Source organism: Neodiprion virginianus, chromosome 2, assembly GCF_021901495.1.
Source record: "Neodiprion virginianus isolate iyNeoVirg1 chromosome 2, iyNeoVirg1.1, whole genome shotgun sequence".
NCBI classification, from domain to species: Eukaryota; Metazoa; Arthropoda; class Insecta; order Hymenoptera; family Diprionidae; genus Neodiprion; species Neodiprion virginianus.
This window is the reverse complement of record NC_060878.1, coordinates 27,854,184-27,869,862: the sequence shown is the minus strand read 5'-3', so window position 1 is coordinate 27,869,862 and position 15,679 is coordinate 27,854,184. Positions and strand designations below refer to the sequence as shown.

At 35.9% G+C, this 15,679-nt stretch overlaps 1 protein-coding gene across 1 annotated transcript in view; it reads left to right on the top strand.

The window, feature by feature from the left end:
* The first annotated feature begins 7,254 nt into the window (after positions 1-7,254).
* LOC124297878 (uncharacterized) overlaps positions 7,255-15,679 on the top strand; it is a 34,740-nt gene continuing 26,315 nt past the window's right edge. Inside the window, exon 1 of the mRNA XM_046749221.1 lies at positions 7,255-7,478. The gene's annotated coding sequence lies outside the window, so the exon portion shown is untranslated. The remainder of the gene's footprint in view (positions 7,479-15,679) is intronic.

Sequence of the window (15,679 nt, the reverse complement as noted above, 5' to 3'; positions counted from 1 at the left end):
TTATGTAAACGGATTGGCGTACTTAAAATACATTTTTCATACCATAAACTTAGACCAAGATAAATCCAACGTGATCAATAAAAATAATTTATTACCCGTCGTTCGCAAAATATTGCTTATGATAAGTATCAGTTCGGCAGGCAGGATCTCATACGCTTGATATGAAATCGGGACGTGAACTATATTCCTCTTTCGTCCACATATTTCTCTTGCATTTTTCTCATATTTTTTTCGTTGCCATTCTTTTTTTTTTTTTTTCTACACGAAACAACCTCGCGGATTTTGTTTTTCACAAAAAAAAAAAACAAAAGTAAAATTTCCCTGCATTCAACAAATAAATCACTATACTTATGCAACATTACAATTTCTTGGGGACTTTTCTTTCTGTTCGCGATGATGAATTCTAAGTAACAATCGAAAGGACGTTTTCATTCAATTCAAAAACTTGCGTCGTTGGGATTAATATCTCAAAAATTAAATTACGTAAAGTCCTTTTTGTTTCGTCGTCTCGTTTTTTTTTTTTCCTATTTCCGAAACACACGAATGTGAAATTACTTATAGGTTTACTTGCCAAAGATTCTTGATTACCGTACTTGAAATTGTGAAACGGATGGATCGAGTTACGAGCACGAAATTTTCGTCTAATTAATGCAGTTTCATCAATCTTCGGCAGCTCCGTCATCTCGAGTGCTGTTCTAGACTCAGTGAGTCTTGTGAACTGATGTTATTTAATATCTCAAAATTCCTTCTGAAATCCCCTCGACGCTTTTTGGAACGATCGTAACAAAAGAAACAATCAAATTCACGAAACCTCAGATACCAGTGGCAATTATTCACCGGCTATTCCGAGCCGATCACGCACCGAGATTATAATGAACGACGAAGTCTGGATTAATCTCATCCCACCGCTGGCACCGATCGTTACGGCTATCCGAGAGTGATAAAAGTAAGACGCTCGTTTGCAATCGAATATGAAAATGTTTATTCCATCGCGCCGGTTTTAAAGAAACAAAATTTTTTTCTTCACGGATCATCAATCATCCCGAGACTGGACGCGTTTTCGTTTAGATGAAATAAACTTCACACATGATTCGATATAATTTTGTGAAATTTACAACAATGCTTGTTTACATGTAGTCAATTTTTTTCGACAATAGCACCAAATCAATGATACTCAATCGTCAAGATAGAGACATACGTTTCAGGAAAGTTTTGGGTCTGTTGAAAGTTCCGGACCGTAACTGTATTTATAAAACAAAAGTTGAGGTATCGATGCTTCATTTCAAATCCCGTCAAAATTTTTGAAAATCTGGCAGATTCGATTGATTTTATTCTAGAATGGCTGATTTTATTAATATGGATTTTTACCCAACAAATCGCCTCAAGCAGGAGAAAAATATGTTATATATACATATTACGGAAAGCCTCCAAGAAAATCTGAGAAATTGTAAAGCTTAGATTATAATTACCAGGCCAGATCGTTGGCGATTTTTCATTTTAATTATCCCTGTATAACTCCAGGGTGGCTATCCGTCTGGAAAACCGGGAAAACCGGGAAATGTCAGGGAATTTTGTATGTCAGGGAAAAGTCAGAGAAATGTCAGGGAATTTTTTGGTTGGTCAGGGACTTTTTACAGAACTCACGGATTTCAAAAGCTTTGTCCATAAAATTGAGATGCTATCACCGCATCGTCACAGTTTTTCTTCTCTTCTTATTGGCGATTATAAGCTTAGTTGCTGATTGTCACATGAATTCAGTAGTACGAGCAGACATCGGTTTGATTTATCTATGGCCGTCACTGCGTGCGGAGACGCAAGTTCACCGACGCCTAATGGTCTAGAAAAAACGAAGCCTCAGATTTTTGGCAATAACTCAAAAAGTAAATGCGCTAGCGAAAATTTTAGAAAGATTCTTAAAGAGGAGGAAATTTCCAATAAAAAAGTAGAAGCACCAGGAATTCTATCTTCCGTATTAGTAATTTTAATTTAACGCTGAACACAGGGCTCTGCGCAACTGTTACGGCATAGACGCGCCGCGTCCTGACGGTACACCGCATAAAATAATTGTTTTGCTGTGTTAAATATCAATTTAAAAATTTGGATGAATTGTGGTGTATTCTTAACGCTTAAAAGAAAAATGTCCCGTTGGAAAAAAATTTTTAAGTTTATTTTTCAAAAAGTTACACATTCGTTAATTAGTCATAATTCTTCGAACCTCGATTTTCATTGCAAACAGCATAAATGTTCAAATAATAGCTCTAAAAATATTTCGCTTCTTGGAGCCCCTTCTTGAATATATACTTAACAAGACCAAGCAAATGGAAATTTTCATTTTTTGTCAACTTTCAAAAATCATAATTAACGGAATGAACAACTTTTAAAAACTTTTATAACTTTAATATATTTGGCCGTACTGTACCTAGGTTACTATAGTTTTTAGTGATTTCTGCACAAATTGTGCATCGAAATGTTAGGGAAAAATAATGATTTTAGTCAGGGAATTCCGTGAGCGGAATACTTACATACAGATATTATGAAAATTTTTAAATCAACTACATTTTTTCGAATCCCTCAAAAAGGCTGTTGGTATCTTGCGTCTAATACCGGAAACACATAAAAAAGTTTAGAAGAAATTGAATAATAAATTCACTTGTTAGCTGAAGCTCAATTTTTATACGTACATGAAATATGAAAGAGGGAAGTAAATCTTTCACAAAAATAAATAAATAAATAAAAAAACCGGTAATATTTGAGGCAAAAAATGAGATTATTCTGTTAAATTTTTGTCACTGATATAATCGCAGAAATGGATTATTTTGCAGTACCTAGCACTTTGTTAGTTTTTTCCCGTTTGCACACGTATAAGAGATTCGATTGCGGCACTGATCAGCGTTACGAGGTGTGCTGAAACGAGATGGCTGGGAATCAAGCTGATTATTAGCGAGCACAGGATTCATTGACAAATGATTTAAGCTCTAATCTCCCACACCGCAAACACATTCTACAGAGACAAAATCCGCACGGACGATAAGAGAACAGAAAATAATTGTCAATATTGTTCACCGAGGGCTCAGCACGCAGCTTTGTATAAATTTTGTATGCGGTTGCAGAATACTGATCGAGTGAATCGATCGCGATGAAAAACATTTGTCGCATCGTGGTGAATAAAAGATTTTTTATACACTATATAGATCCAAATTATAGCCGCATACTGGTATTTGGGAAAATTTGATGAAAGCTCAAAGCTGAACTAATCAAAATGAAAGTATAAACATATTTTCTCACTTTTGCAAAAAGTTTTCCAAATTTTTAGAATCGTTCGTCGTATTTTTAAACCTAACCCTTTTTCTACTTTACCTTGTAGTTTATATTCTCAGTAATAAAGTAGAAGGCAAATATTTCTACATGGGGATGATAAAGTGTAAAAAACCAAAGATAGTCACTCACGATTGGAATACAGCTGACATTTGAACGATGATTATGAAAAATCGTTTCGAATGACTCGCAGGTGAAATTTGAGGCACGGAAATTTCCGCCGTGGCAAAGAAACCGTAACTGAAACGCTGCAGCATCGATTTCTGTACGAGGCCCCAAACCCTTCCAGACTAATGTCCGAGGCAAAAATCGAGGTAAAAGAAGACAGAGGGGGGTAGAAGAAAAAATGGCAAAAAATGAAAAAGAGGAGCGCTGTTGCGCCTGTATAGTGCGGGTGCTCATTATTCAAGCTTCGGTGAGCCCGGGTCTTTGTCTTACCGATTCATGAATTTGAAAAGTCCATTTAAACGCCGAGCCACCTTGTTTCGCTGCAAGCTGTTCAGATATGACAATAATTAGCCGGGAGCTTTGCGGCCAATATAATATAACATTATAATCCTCTCCCCCCTACAGGGTACCGATTATGCAATAATTCATTTAACGTTAAGTGCGGGATAATCTCAATTACGTAGACCGGGAGAAATTTTCAGTTTTTGTTACTGACAATCCAGACAACCAAATCAATTTTTTGCCATAACGAAAAAATATATTTCTGGATAAAAATTTGAAAATCAATTTTGTGGGGTTGATACGGAAGATACAGAAGACACGTGTCGATGTTTTTGTTCATTGCGGTCACTCGGATTATATATTTTCTGTCTATTATCAACGATTTAATGATATTATTGACTCAAGACAGTGAAAAGAAATTTCCCCGACCTTTTTCACCGTAATTGGTCTGATGAAACACTTCTTTGGGTCTTAATTAAGTTTATCAAAGACTGAAAGATGACGAAGATGAAGTTACGACAGATATTATAAGAGAAAAAAATGTTTTCGTAATTGAATAATTGATTGAATTAATCAAGGAAAATTTTGAGCATAGTTGCGGTTTGGGTAAACAATTTGTGATACAGTCTATCTCATTTCAGGCATTTATTTCGCTCAATGTAATGCGCAAATTAGGGGATACAATCACGACTCTTGAATACCTCATCGTGTATCTGGAGACACGTGATGGTCGACTCGAGATAACACGCTTATTTTCATAATATACATAACATGCGATTGCAATTATTGCACAACTTCTTTAAATCAGCGAAACACTGTTGCGGGAATATCAAGGCAAAAATCAGAAGTATTCGTGTACCCATTTGTTATGTATTTAATTAGAAAATAATTAGAATCTTGATTGCTATTCAAGAGATTTCACTCTATGACAAAACGAAAAGGTGAAGATGAAATAATAAAATAGAACTAAAATTTTTGCGAAAGTTCGGTTTCTAATTTTCGAATCGATTTTTATATAATTATTTTTTTTTTCATTCAATCATCTTGATCCACTTGCGTTTCTCTCAAATTCGTTATAACTTTTTCCATGTCTGTAATGAAAATTTTCGAAGCACGCTTAATCGACTTATCGTTCCACCATCGAAATACGACACGTCAAACGATGCGTTGCTTTTCTTTTCAGCCCTGTAAATACGTTGAAAATTTAAACTTTGCGAGAACGATCAGAGGAAATCGTGCGCGAAGAGTTTGAAAAGAAAATATGTCAGACGGCTTAAAGATATCCTCTTTGAAACGTCCTTCGTGAAAATTTTATCATTTATTTCGTGAGAGCTCTGAAAAATAAAATGACCGAAAATAATAATAATAATAATAATAATAATAATAATCGACATTGCGTAAATTCTTCACAAAGAATCGAAAAGTAGGGCAAAGTTTTGTAGAAAAAAAAAAATGATATTTTTGGCAGCTCAACTTTGTTTACTTGTCAGTTAGAAGTGAAATATTTACCAGCAATAAAATACATTTGGAAGAAGCAACGCATCGAAGCTTTCAAGTAACCTGTACAGACGTTTCACTGCAAACGGTGATTCAGATTTATCGCCCGAGACTACGTGAGATGGAAAAATCAGCGAGTTGTTCACTTCCATTTTTTATTCGAATGGTTTAAACCGGACGAGTCAATTTACCCGAGACATGCTGCATGCAGAGATTTTTACGGGTTCGGGAATTTCGTTCTGTATTCCGGAAACAGGAATTTTTTTTTGCAATTTTCTTGTTTGCTACGAAAACTACACGGAGGGAAAGGAGTTCTTCAACCAACAAAAAATTGATTTTGTCGAAGTCCATACACTTGAATCTAGTATCCCTGATTTGTTCCAAATACGATCACTTCAATTCAACAATTTCGATTTAGTTAGTTTGTCAAAATGATTTAGTCAAGCGAATTCCTTGATTCAACAAAAGCTCTTCGTGTCACGATCGAGTGAAGTATCGCTTCGAGCGAACCTTTTCACGTGTTTCCGACATTGAGTCGACTGAATATCATTTCATTTGAAGTTCATGCATTGTTCCTCGAAGTCGCACGTTCGTTGACAGAAGCAGTTGGTTACTTCAAATATAATAAGTACATGAATCCAGCCAGCAATAAATTCACATCGGTCGAATTCCATACTTTGTTGATCTAACCGGAGCTTGTTTCGCGTAACTGGTTGAATCGGTTACACTTATTTGTTAACAAGGTAAAAGAAACACCGCTTGGCGTGCTTTGAAACGGGTAGAGAACATATTCATCGTGAACATCGGTATGCTGGTACTGAAAACGGCCACTAGGCAGCGAAGTTTCTCGCTACGGAAGTAGGTTCGGAGATACATATAAAGCCGGACTGTCACCCGGCAAAATCAGTCACGGATAACGTTGAACGTATATTATCAATCAGACCTGGTACGACCGAAGAAAGCATAACGTCAAGTTTCGAGTGACCGAGAGTGATAACATATCTATTTTGGAAAATCTTGGAAAGTCGGCTTCTGTCCGTCATTTTGAACAAATGGTACAAGAATTTCTGATTTTGCAAATATCTATATTCTTGCTTCAACGTAAAGAAAGCTGTGATTACTTTCGAAGATAATTTGATTATATTATTAATTAAAGTATATTATTAATTGAATAAAATTACAGTATTAATTCAAGACCGAACTTAATAAGTTATTTTTGAAAGTTCCGTGACAAAACGGTAATACGTATATTTCCTTACATCTAATTTGAACTTACAAAAATCGCATGCTGTGAACCGCCTCTTAATACTTGAGTAAAAAATCCAATACCCGATAAGAATATTTTGAAAATAGACGTTTTCATATTAATGAAAATAGACGTTCTTCCACCAAAGAAGAAGAAACACCTTCCTAATTCAAAGCAGTCTAACCGTATCATCTTTCAGGTCTCCGATACCGTCTATTCCGGATTTTTCGAGTGATTTGAGCATCTCATTTCTCAATTTCCACTGCAAAGTGAAGAAAAACTCGCGTGTAAAAAGTCTTGAAAGAGATCCAAGAGCTGAAGGGTGTTGGAGCGAACCCAGCGGAACGTCGGAAAAAAAGGTATGAAGAAGGAAAATGTGGAAAGACTGGAAAATAAAATCATCGCCTGTCGTGAAAACGGATCCCACGGAAAACGATGAACACAAAATATTATCGTTGTCGCGATTTAGCTGTTGTTGTTGCTGTTGTTGTTGTTGTTGTTGTTGTTGTTGTTGTTGTTGTAATGCAGGCACGCATGTACCGCTCATACGTACACGCGTACGTCTCCAAATATACCTGAGGACACACGAGTCTTGGATTTTCTCTATTTGCGGGGATGTTTCGCCCTCCTCGAAGGGCGGCGAGGGGGTGAAAGAGGGTGAGAACCGGTAGCCACCGAGCGGAGCGCTAACGTTGGTAAAATCGATGTGAAACGGCGGGCGCGCAGTTCTCTCACCTCGGTTTTCTCCACTGGAGTCAGAGCCGTCATTCCACCGTTCGGTTCGGTCGGGTTCGGGTTATTTTCACCCTTAACGTGCTTTCGCCCCGACCGATACACGCTCGGTTCGCGCCCGAACAAATCACGTGCTCCTCACGCCCCCGAAATTCAAAATAGCAAGCTTTGAAAAGCGGTAAAAATTGCCACGTTGATGCCGATGCACCTCGACGTACTTGAATAATCTCCCACACAGGTAAAATCAATGAAATTTTACACTTGTACTCGTTATTTCATCCCGCAATTTTTCTGATTTCCCGTGTTGGTTTTTTCTTTATTTTTTTTCATTTTTTTTTCTTTTTTTCTCATTCTCGCACGAAGTGTTTGGACGCGAATATCGTTTCGTTCCGGGTAGTCAGAAATCAGCGTACCGATCGAATTGGAAATAAAATGTGCACTGGTTTCTTTTTTTTTTTTTTTCTTTTTTTTTTTTTCTTCACAGTGACGAGGTAACGCAGTTACACGTTGATTTGATGAACGATGTAACGATTTGTAGAAGGGTCGTTTTTCGATTGACTCGCACGAACCGGGAATTTTATTACCCCATCATTGCAGCCGCGGGGGATTTACTCAACCTGCAACGTTTGATTGTAATTTTCACCACTTACTTAAAAAACATAATACGTAAATCGAACGTCTAGGCATTAAAGTGAATCGAATTTTATCTTGATGAGGATGATAATTAAGTTCTACGAGAAAAACAAGAAGAGACAATAAATTTGAGTTCGAAACAAAAGTTACCTTTAACTTGTAACTAAACTGCTTTACAGAAATCAATCGAAATGATAAAAATGCCTTCACTTTTTCACGCCAGGTGCAAACCAAGCAAATATAATAAAACAAAAAGCTAAAAAACACAAGTAATTCGCTGCACAAATCACGTATTTTATAATCGTCGAAGACTCGAAAGTTTGTTGTTAATCACAATCAGGACTTTAACTATCTTACGCGATGCGGTTAAACTTTTTTCGCTTTCTTTGTTTTTTCGTCATCGTTTCGTTCGAAAGGGGTTGAAGGAAAAAAAGTACCTAATTCGTGCAGTCGGACGATACGCAGAGAATTTTTCACCACCGCGGCATCTTTTTAAGTTCCCTGATTATATGTATACGTGAACCTTTACAGTTCAAATTCGAGTTACTGATTTACTTATTTTACAACTGTCACTAAAGCTTTTTCTCCCGTTAAAACAAACCGTAAGGTAGAATAATTTCAATACAATTACTGCACACATACACGCAGTTTTATTTAACACCGTATGAATTCGCAACGTCTTCTTTTCCCCTCTCGCTTTGACACGATGTTCCGACTATAATCTACCGATGAATACATCCTTAATTAAAATTCATCGAGGTCACAAGCTTTCGCTCGAGATAGAAAGAGAGAAATAAAGGAAGAAAGAAAAAACAGAGGGAACAAAAAAATTCGTCTCGGTACAACCTGTAAATACGTTTACGACGTTAAGAAAATTATCGAAGCTGCGACAAAAGGGATAAATTTTAGAAAATATATTCAGTCATTCCCACTCACGCGTTTTTATTATTACAATCTACTCACAACTCACTCCCTATATACTTATGCTTTTATATATTTTGAATTAATTTTATTCATTACGACGAAAACTTTTTTTTATGCATGAAAAAGTAACACTTTGTGTATTACCACATTTACATACTGCAATATAGATATAATAGATTCAGGTACATTTTTAAATCGCTCCATAATGATTATCATAACGTCTTAATAATATTAATTATAATATTATTATTATTTTCATTGCTGTTGTGATTATCAATCTTGCGGTAAAAAAGCCGTTATAATTATAATACACGTTTGTAAAGCTGCGGTGAAAAAAGCTCGCTGTCTAGTGGGGAGAGCAGGAGAGAACGTGTTATAATGATGATGATGATAATAATAATGACGTTTATAATGATAATGATGACGATGTCAAGGGAAGATTAAAAAGAGTGAAGAAAAAAAAAAAAAAAAACCAGCGGTGAGGGGAAAAAGCGAGAAGACATTTTTTTTCACGTTTTTTTTGTTTTTTTTTTTTTTCCTTCATCTCATACCGCGCAAAGCAAAAACGAAACAAGTGATTGATTAGCAATTAAAGTGCTCTCACTGATTGCGAGATCTTCGGGTGTCGCGGTATAATTATAATTGCAATTAAGTTTCCGCGTCTTGTTTATGAGAGAGGCGCCTTGACATTTTACACGTGTAACTTGTCAATGCATGTGTGCAAAGTTATTTCCGCAGCTCAAACAGATACGTGTACAACACCGAGGTAAAAACGAACAAACAAACAAACAAACAAGCAAGCAACAAAACAGAAAAATAAAAAGAATAATAAAAACGAAAAAAAAAAAAAAAAAGACACCTCGCAACGTCCCCGGGTGACCCAGATTCCAGTTGTTTTTTAATCGTGAAACCTAGTGCATCACGAAGCTGTCCATTTTTTTTTTTTTTCTTTTTTTTCTTTTTATCCCACACCTTTCACGATTTTCGACTTTCCAGTATTTTTCTCCGCGTTATTTCTGCGGCTTTGCATTTCATTATTCCACGTGCAACGCATGTCTGAATTTATCACGCGTGAATCGGCGGTTCGAAATACCCGAATTATCATTACCACGGTTAAAGTTCCCAGCCTCCTTGTTGCCTCCTTGTTGCCAACCGTTGCCTTTCGGTATTTCGCTGATTCAAACTCGTTTGTTATACGACTCGTCCGGCAATCATAAATTTCTGGATTTATATGGCTCGCGTAATTCGAGCTTTATTCTACACGTGTAGATGGGCGGGCACTAGAATTTTACAGCCGTTATATAATCTAGCTCGTTTATTTTCATGCGCACATCTCGAGATTCTCTTAATTTATCATTCCTTTTATACAGCCGTACAAAATACTGCATACTACGCGTTAGGTTGGCGATACTGCGGTGTAAAAGCTCTCGCAGTTGGTAAAGAGGCGGTTAGAGAATTCGGAATTGAGCTTCCACTTCCTGACTTTAACGAACTTCTCTACCTCTCTCCTTTGGTTTATTGAAATTCTCGTTCCTCACCTTTCCCTCGCCGACTGATGAAAGAAAAAACATTTCTGCTTTATGAAAGTTCAAAATATCGGTTACGATTCGTGTATTCCATGACATTGTGTACGGAATAAATTGCGTAATATTGAAATTTTATACACAAGTCGCAAAATGATTTTGCAAACTAAACTCATACATATGCTTGACAATTTTACGAATTCTTTCTTCGCTATTTTATTCTCCATTTTCCTTTGGAAATGCCGTTTTTTCACCATTTTCAACTGTTTATCCGCAATATTTTTCGTATTTTCAACATATTTCTACCTAGCTATGAATTTCGTTTATGCGCTGCTGACCTGCGTAGCTTGTTTTTATTGCCGTGGAAGAGAATGCTTAACGGACTTCATTGTGAATTCATGGCTTGGGGAATGAATTGATTAGATAGGACCAAACCCAATTTGAATGAAGCGTGATGTGGGTATAACTAATTCAAGTGAAAACAGAACAACTAGGTTTCAGAATCATTTTCTCAAATCGTTGACTTATATTCGAAGTATAAGGATTTCACTTTTAGGTAATGAAAAATTAAAGTGTTTAATCAATGCCTTAATGGCAATATGGATGAATCTTTGTCGGAACTCGTTAAAAAATTTCGTTGTAACAAAGACAAACGATAATAATTTCACAGCAAACAATGTGTCTATTTTGTTTCACAAACAGAATCACGAAACAGTTTCGGAAAATCAACGATCGATGTATGAAATTATTACGAGAAAATGAAAAAACGTAGTCTACTACAATCGAGCTTGCAAAAAATTTTGCCGCAGAAAACTGTCGAATTGGAGGAAAAAGCTTCGAATCGAATTTAATATTCCTCGAGTAGAAAAGTCCGTCATACAGTTCCGTTGAAAAACAACGGTGCAACAATTTTTTCTAAGTAAAATGTATGTGTGACCCAGACTACACGATTTATGCGACGGGTACGTGAGGAGCTTTCGATTTGTGCCCCAGACGTTAAGCTCTGGTTTAACTCCTCGCCAAACTTGTCCAGTCATGCAGAGTTATCATTCAATTGTTCATTCGGGTTGCGCAAAGGTCTGCATCCAACCATCTAAACCCAATCTCTTCGACTTATCCGCGAAGTCGGTTGAATAGTCGAAAGATCGAATCCCAAGTCAAGAAAACTTTATATTTTCTTCTTCCTTCTTTAGTTCCGAATTTAATTTAGGTGAAATATTGGATGTATAATCAATCAGCGAATAACTGTGAGAAAAAAAAAATATATACAATTATCTTACGAAATAATGTAAATGATATATAAACAAAAATAAGTAAACAAAACGAATCCGAAATTGATGAAATCGAGAAATCGACCAGACTTGCAATCTGGTGTAAAAGAAACGCCCGAAAGTTTGAGAAATCTTTCGAATATTTGGGAAATCAATGAAACCAAGTACCCAAAATGTCCGCCAATGTTGTAAGAATATTTAAAAACTTATACGAAATATTTTGGATTGATGTTAAATTATTTAAAAATTTTCACTAATCCAGTGAAATCATTTTGAGTCCCTGAAATTCTCCTCAAGTTTTATATAATCTTGCAGTATAATATTTACAATTAGAGAAAAATTTCCGGTTATTTTCATTCTTTCTTTCGAATTCCTGCAAATGTTGCGAAACGTTTTAAATCGCGTCTCTGGTTTACTTGATACAGAAATAACGTTTCCATCACGTAGGTACTCGAGTATTGGTTTAGACACGTTTTTTCCTCACTCTCTTATTTCCTTTTTCACTTTATTTTCTCTTCATCGATTACGACCCGTCCGACAGAAAGATTTTTGCTATATTCTATTGCATCTGGTGGCATCTAAAATCAAGCGAGCTTTCATCAGAACGTACAACTTCAACGGTTTTTTACCGCCAAGTCAAATTTGACCGCTGTGGCTATGCAGAATGGGCAGCTGAATCGAATTTAGAAGGTAGAGTGCCTACGAATATTTTAAGAAATTTCGAAACAAGTTCGCTCGGCTACGATTCGACCCTTCCAACCGCGAATCTTTTTCCATCGCACGATTTCATTCAATCTTGGTTTACAGTTTCTTGATACATTTTATTATGCGAAACCGCCCCCCTTACGGAAAAAACTCAAAACCGAGAAATTGGGGGTGAATTCGTACCCTAAACTTTTTTCTTCTGGGAATTTAGGCTTATACATGAGTTGGGGGTTCGAATTCACCCCCAGGTTGAGAATTTTTTTCGTACGTGTCCTCGCCTTTCAATCCGAGGTCGACGCACTGAACTTTAAACAATTTAAAACGTAATTTCCAATCTGATTGACCTAGATTTAAGAAACAACGAAGATTTGGCTACAATGGTTTCTTTTTTGGACTCGTGATATTTTGGCACAAATAATATTGGTGGAAACGACCAAAACAAGTGGGAGAAAAAGCTCTGACGAATAACAGTTCGCAAAACAAACAAATCCGTAAGTTTTCGGTTAGACGGCGATAGCAGCGTACGGTATAGTCTAAATTGAAATCGATTTAAAGAAATCGAATGTTGGCTTTTTTAAAACTCTTCAGTAGCTCGAAGAGGGTTTAACATTGAAAATGAAGTTGTCGTTATGGTTTTTACATAGGTACAATCTGTACGATGAATGTTTTAAGAATCCAGCCGCGTTTGGAAATTTATCTCGAATTATATAATTTAAAATATGTTGCAACGATGATAAAAAGCGAGAATGAGAAGAAAGTGAGTGTCGCGTATGGGGTTTGATCAATAATACGAAAGTTGGTTGACCAAAAATTCATCCTTATTATTAATTTTGTTACGCACCAAGAAAAATTTGTAGTTTCGGTTACTTTTCTCAGTGCGTGATTGCTGTGCATTGATTATTTATTAAATTGTTGTGTCGGTGAGCTACGAAGATAACCTCGTTAAAAAATACAGAAATAGAGAATACTGGTATTAGAAACAAAAATGGTTGAAAATCTAATATATTCGTTAGATTTTACTGTACGATGGCATATTTTATCCGTCAGAGTATTTTCAATTCTTGAGCATAATCAGTATTGGCGCAAGGTTGTACAACTAAAAACCTAAATGTTAAAAAAAAAAAAGAAAATTAATTTCACAATAAATAAATTTGTAGAAAATAGTCTTCTGAATAAAATATATTATCGTAGAGTGAAGTTAAATGTCGTCTATACTATATTTTTAACAATTTTGAGCGTCAATAACTGAGCTTTTTTAATAATTTCTGTATTTGCTACTTTTGTATTTTAAAATAAATCTTTGCAGCTTAACAATATAGTAATCGGGCAAATACTCAGTCTACGATCAACTCTCAATGAATTGAATGAAAATTATCGATTTTTCACCTACGAAACTTCTTACTAATTTTGCACGTAATTCGAACCACGAATGATTCGAATCGAAATGATTATGTGCAACTTTTTTGATTACCAATTGCTTAGAAATTATGCTCGTATTTCAACTCTCGAAGTGAAAAATGGTGGTCCAAATGGCCACCGTAGCGGAACAATACAACTGATGAGAATACAGTTGATTATTAGTTGGTACAAGCGAACGATCCGTTGACCTAGTTTGAGGTCTTCGCCTCAACAACGCAACCTAAATTCGCGATTTTCCGAATCCCGCAAACCGCCCGTCACATTTCCTGCACTGACAATGAGAAAAATTTCATTTGGTACAATAGTTAGAAAAATTTAGTAAAACAGGTATCGTTAAAAAAATTGTTTGAATATTGTTGAAATTACGAAAAACGAGGTACGCCTAACCATTTTGCGCTATCGTCGATCCTTTTTTGGTAATTGCAACGCAAAATCAGTTTATTCGGTTTACTCTACTTTTTTAGTCAAACAAGGCTTTAACGTCAATTTATTGTTGCACAAGCATTAAATTTTCGCAACAGTTGCAAAAAAATCTAGCAACAGCGATCGTAACGAGAAAGAATAGTAACGGATACTAGACTTTCCGGCAATGGCTAGAAAACTAATTTTCATTTTCTACCTAGAACTGTATTTTTCGATTGTGGTAAAAAATGAAAATAGTTAAGAACTAAAAGTTTCTCTCAGTGTGGTCCGCCATTTTATTTATTTATTTACATTCCAATTCGTATTCCAGCGATTACTTTTTCTTTCATCGATCGCATAATCAATATCAATGTTATCGTTTAATAAAATGTTTAAAGAACAACCTTGCGAGGTTTGAATTCCCTAGGAAACTTTCCTCCCACGTTACCGCTGCATCTTCTCCGTCTTCTGATTTTTATCCTCGCGGTAAACACGCCAGTCACGTAAATATCCACATCTATGCGAGGTATAAACGTGGTTGATACGGTCTCCTCGGTTTTTTTCCTCTAAAACTGTGAATAATAAAATATCCGCGGATCATATCAGCAGCGTAAGTGTTGGAGGGCGTATCGCACCAGCGGGGGTGAAAAATATCCAAGCGCATGTATGCAGGGAGGGTTGAAAATTTTACGAGACCTGAGAAGCGTAAGAACAAAACCGCACACTCTGCATGAATCCGTACGCAAAAATTGTACATTTCGCAACGTAAATTTCGTTTCTTCGTTCTTTCTCTCTGGTTTTTCTTTTCCTTTTTTTTTTTTTTTTTTTTTCTTTTACGTTTCATCATGAGTAGAAAGGGTGGAGTCGTATATGCATATGTATATATATATATATATATATATATGTATAAAACAAGTAGATTTTCAGTGAATAATAAAATAAATCGTCGAAAATCAAGTGTTATTTTATTCAGAATACTCACCACCGACGTCTATGTACGCATGTGTGTACAATTGTACATACCTACATCCATATACAGTTATCGTAAATTCTCGTTCGAACATTTCGTTCCAATTCAGTTATATTATACAGACGGACAGATAAACATCTATACATATATAGTATATACGCTATGAAGGTGTTGCGTAACTGGGTGAAAAAGTTTCGTCTGTGTAAGTAAGTAGTTTTTCCCATCCGAGGATTCCGAAAGCGAGATATTTCCTACTTTTCTTATCTTCGACGACTATTCGTCTTCCCGCAGTATTAGTTTATATTCTTGCGTGGTAGTGACTATGTTTTATACACTTTCGCTGTGTAACCTGATTCTACTGTTTATTACAGCCAATCTAATTATATCAGGGGAATTTTTTTTATTTTTCTACCTCCCTTACATATTTCATTCGTTCATTGAGTCGTTCGTTCTTTCATTTATTCATTTGTATTTTCACCGCTTTCCTCTCATCCACTATTCGTTCGACTTTCCAGCCTCTTTGCGCAAAACTAATCAAAACTCTCGCTATTTTTCATCGCGTCGTATGAAAGATTGTCATTTTTTATCACGT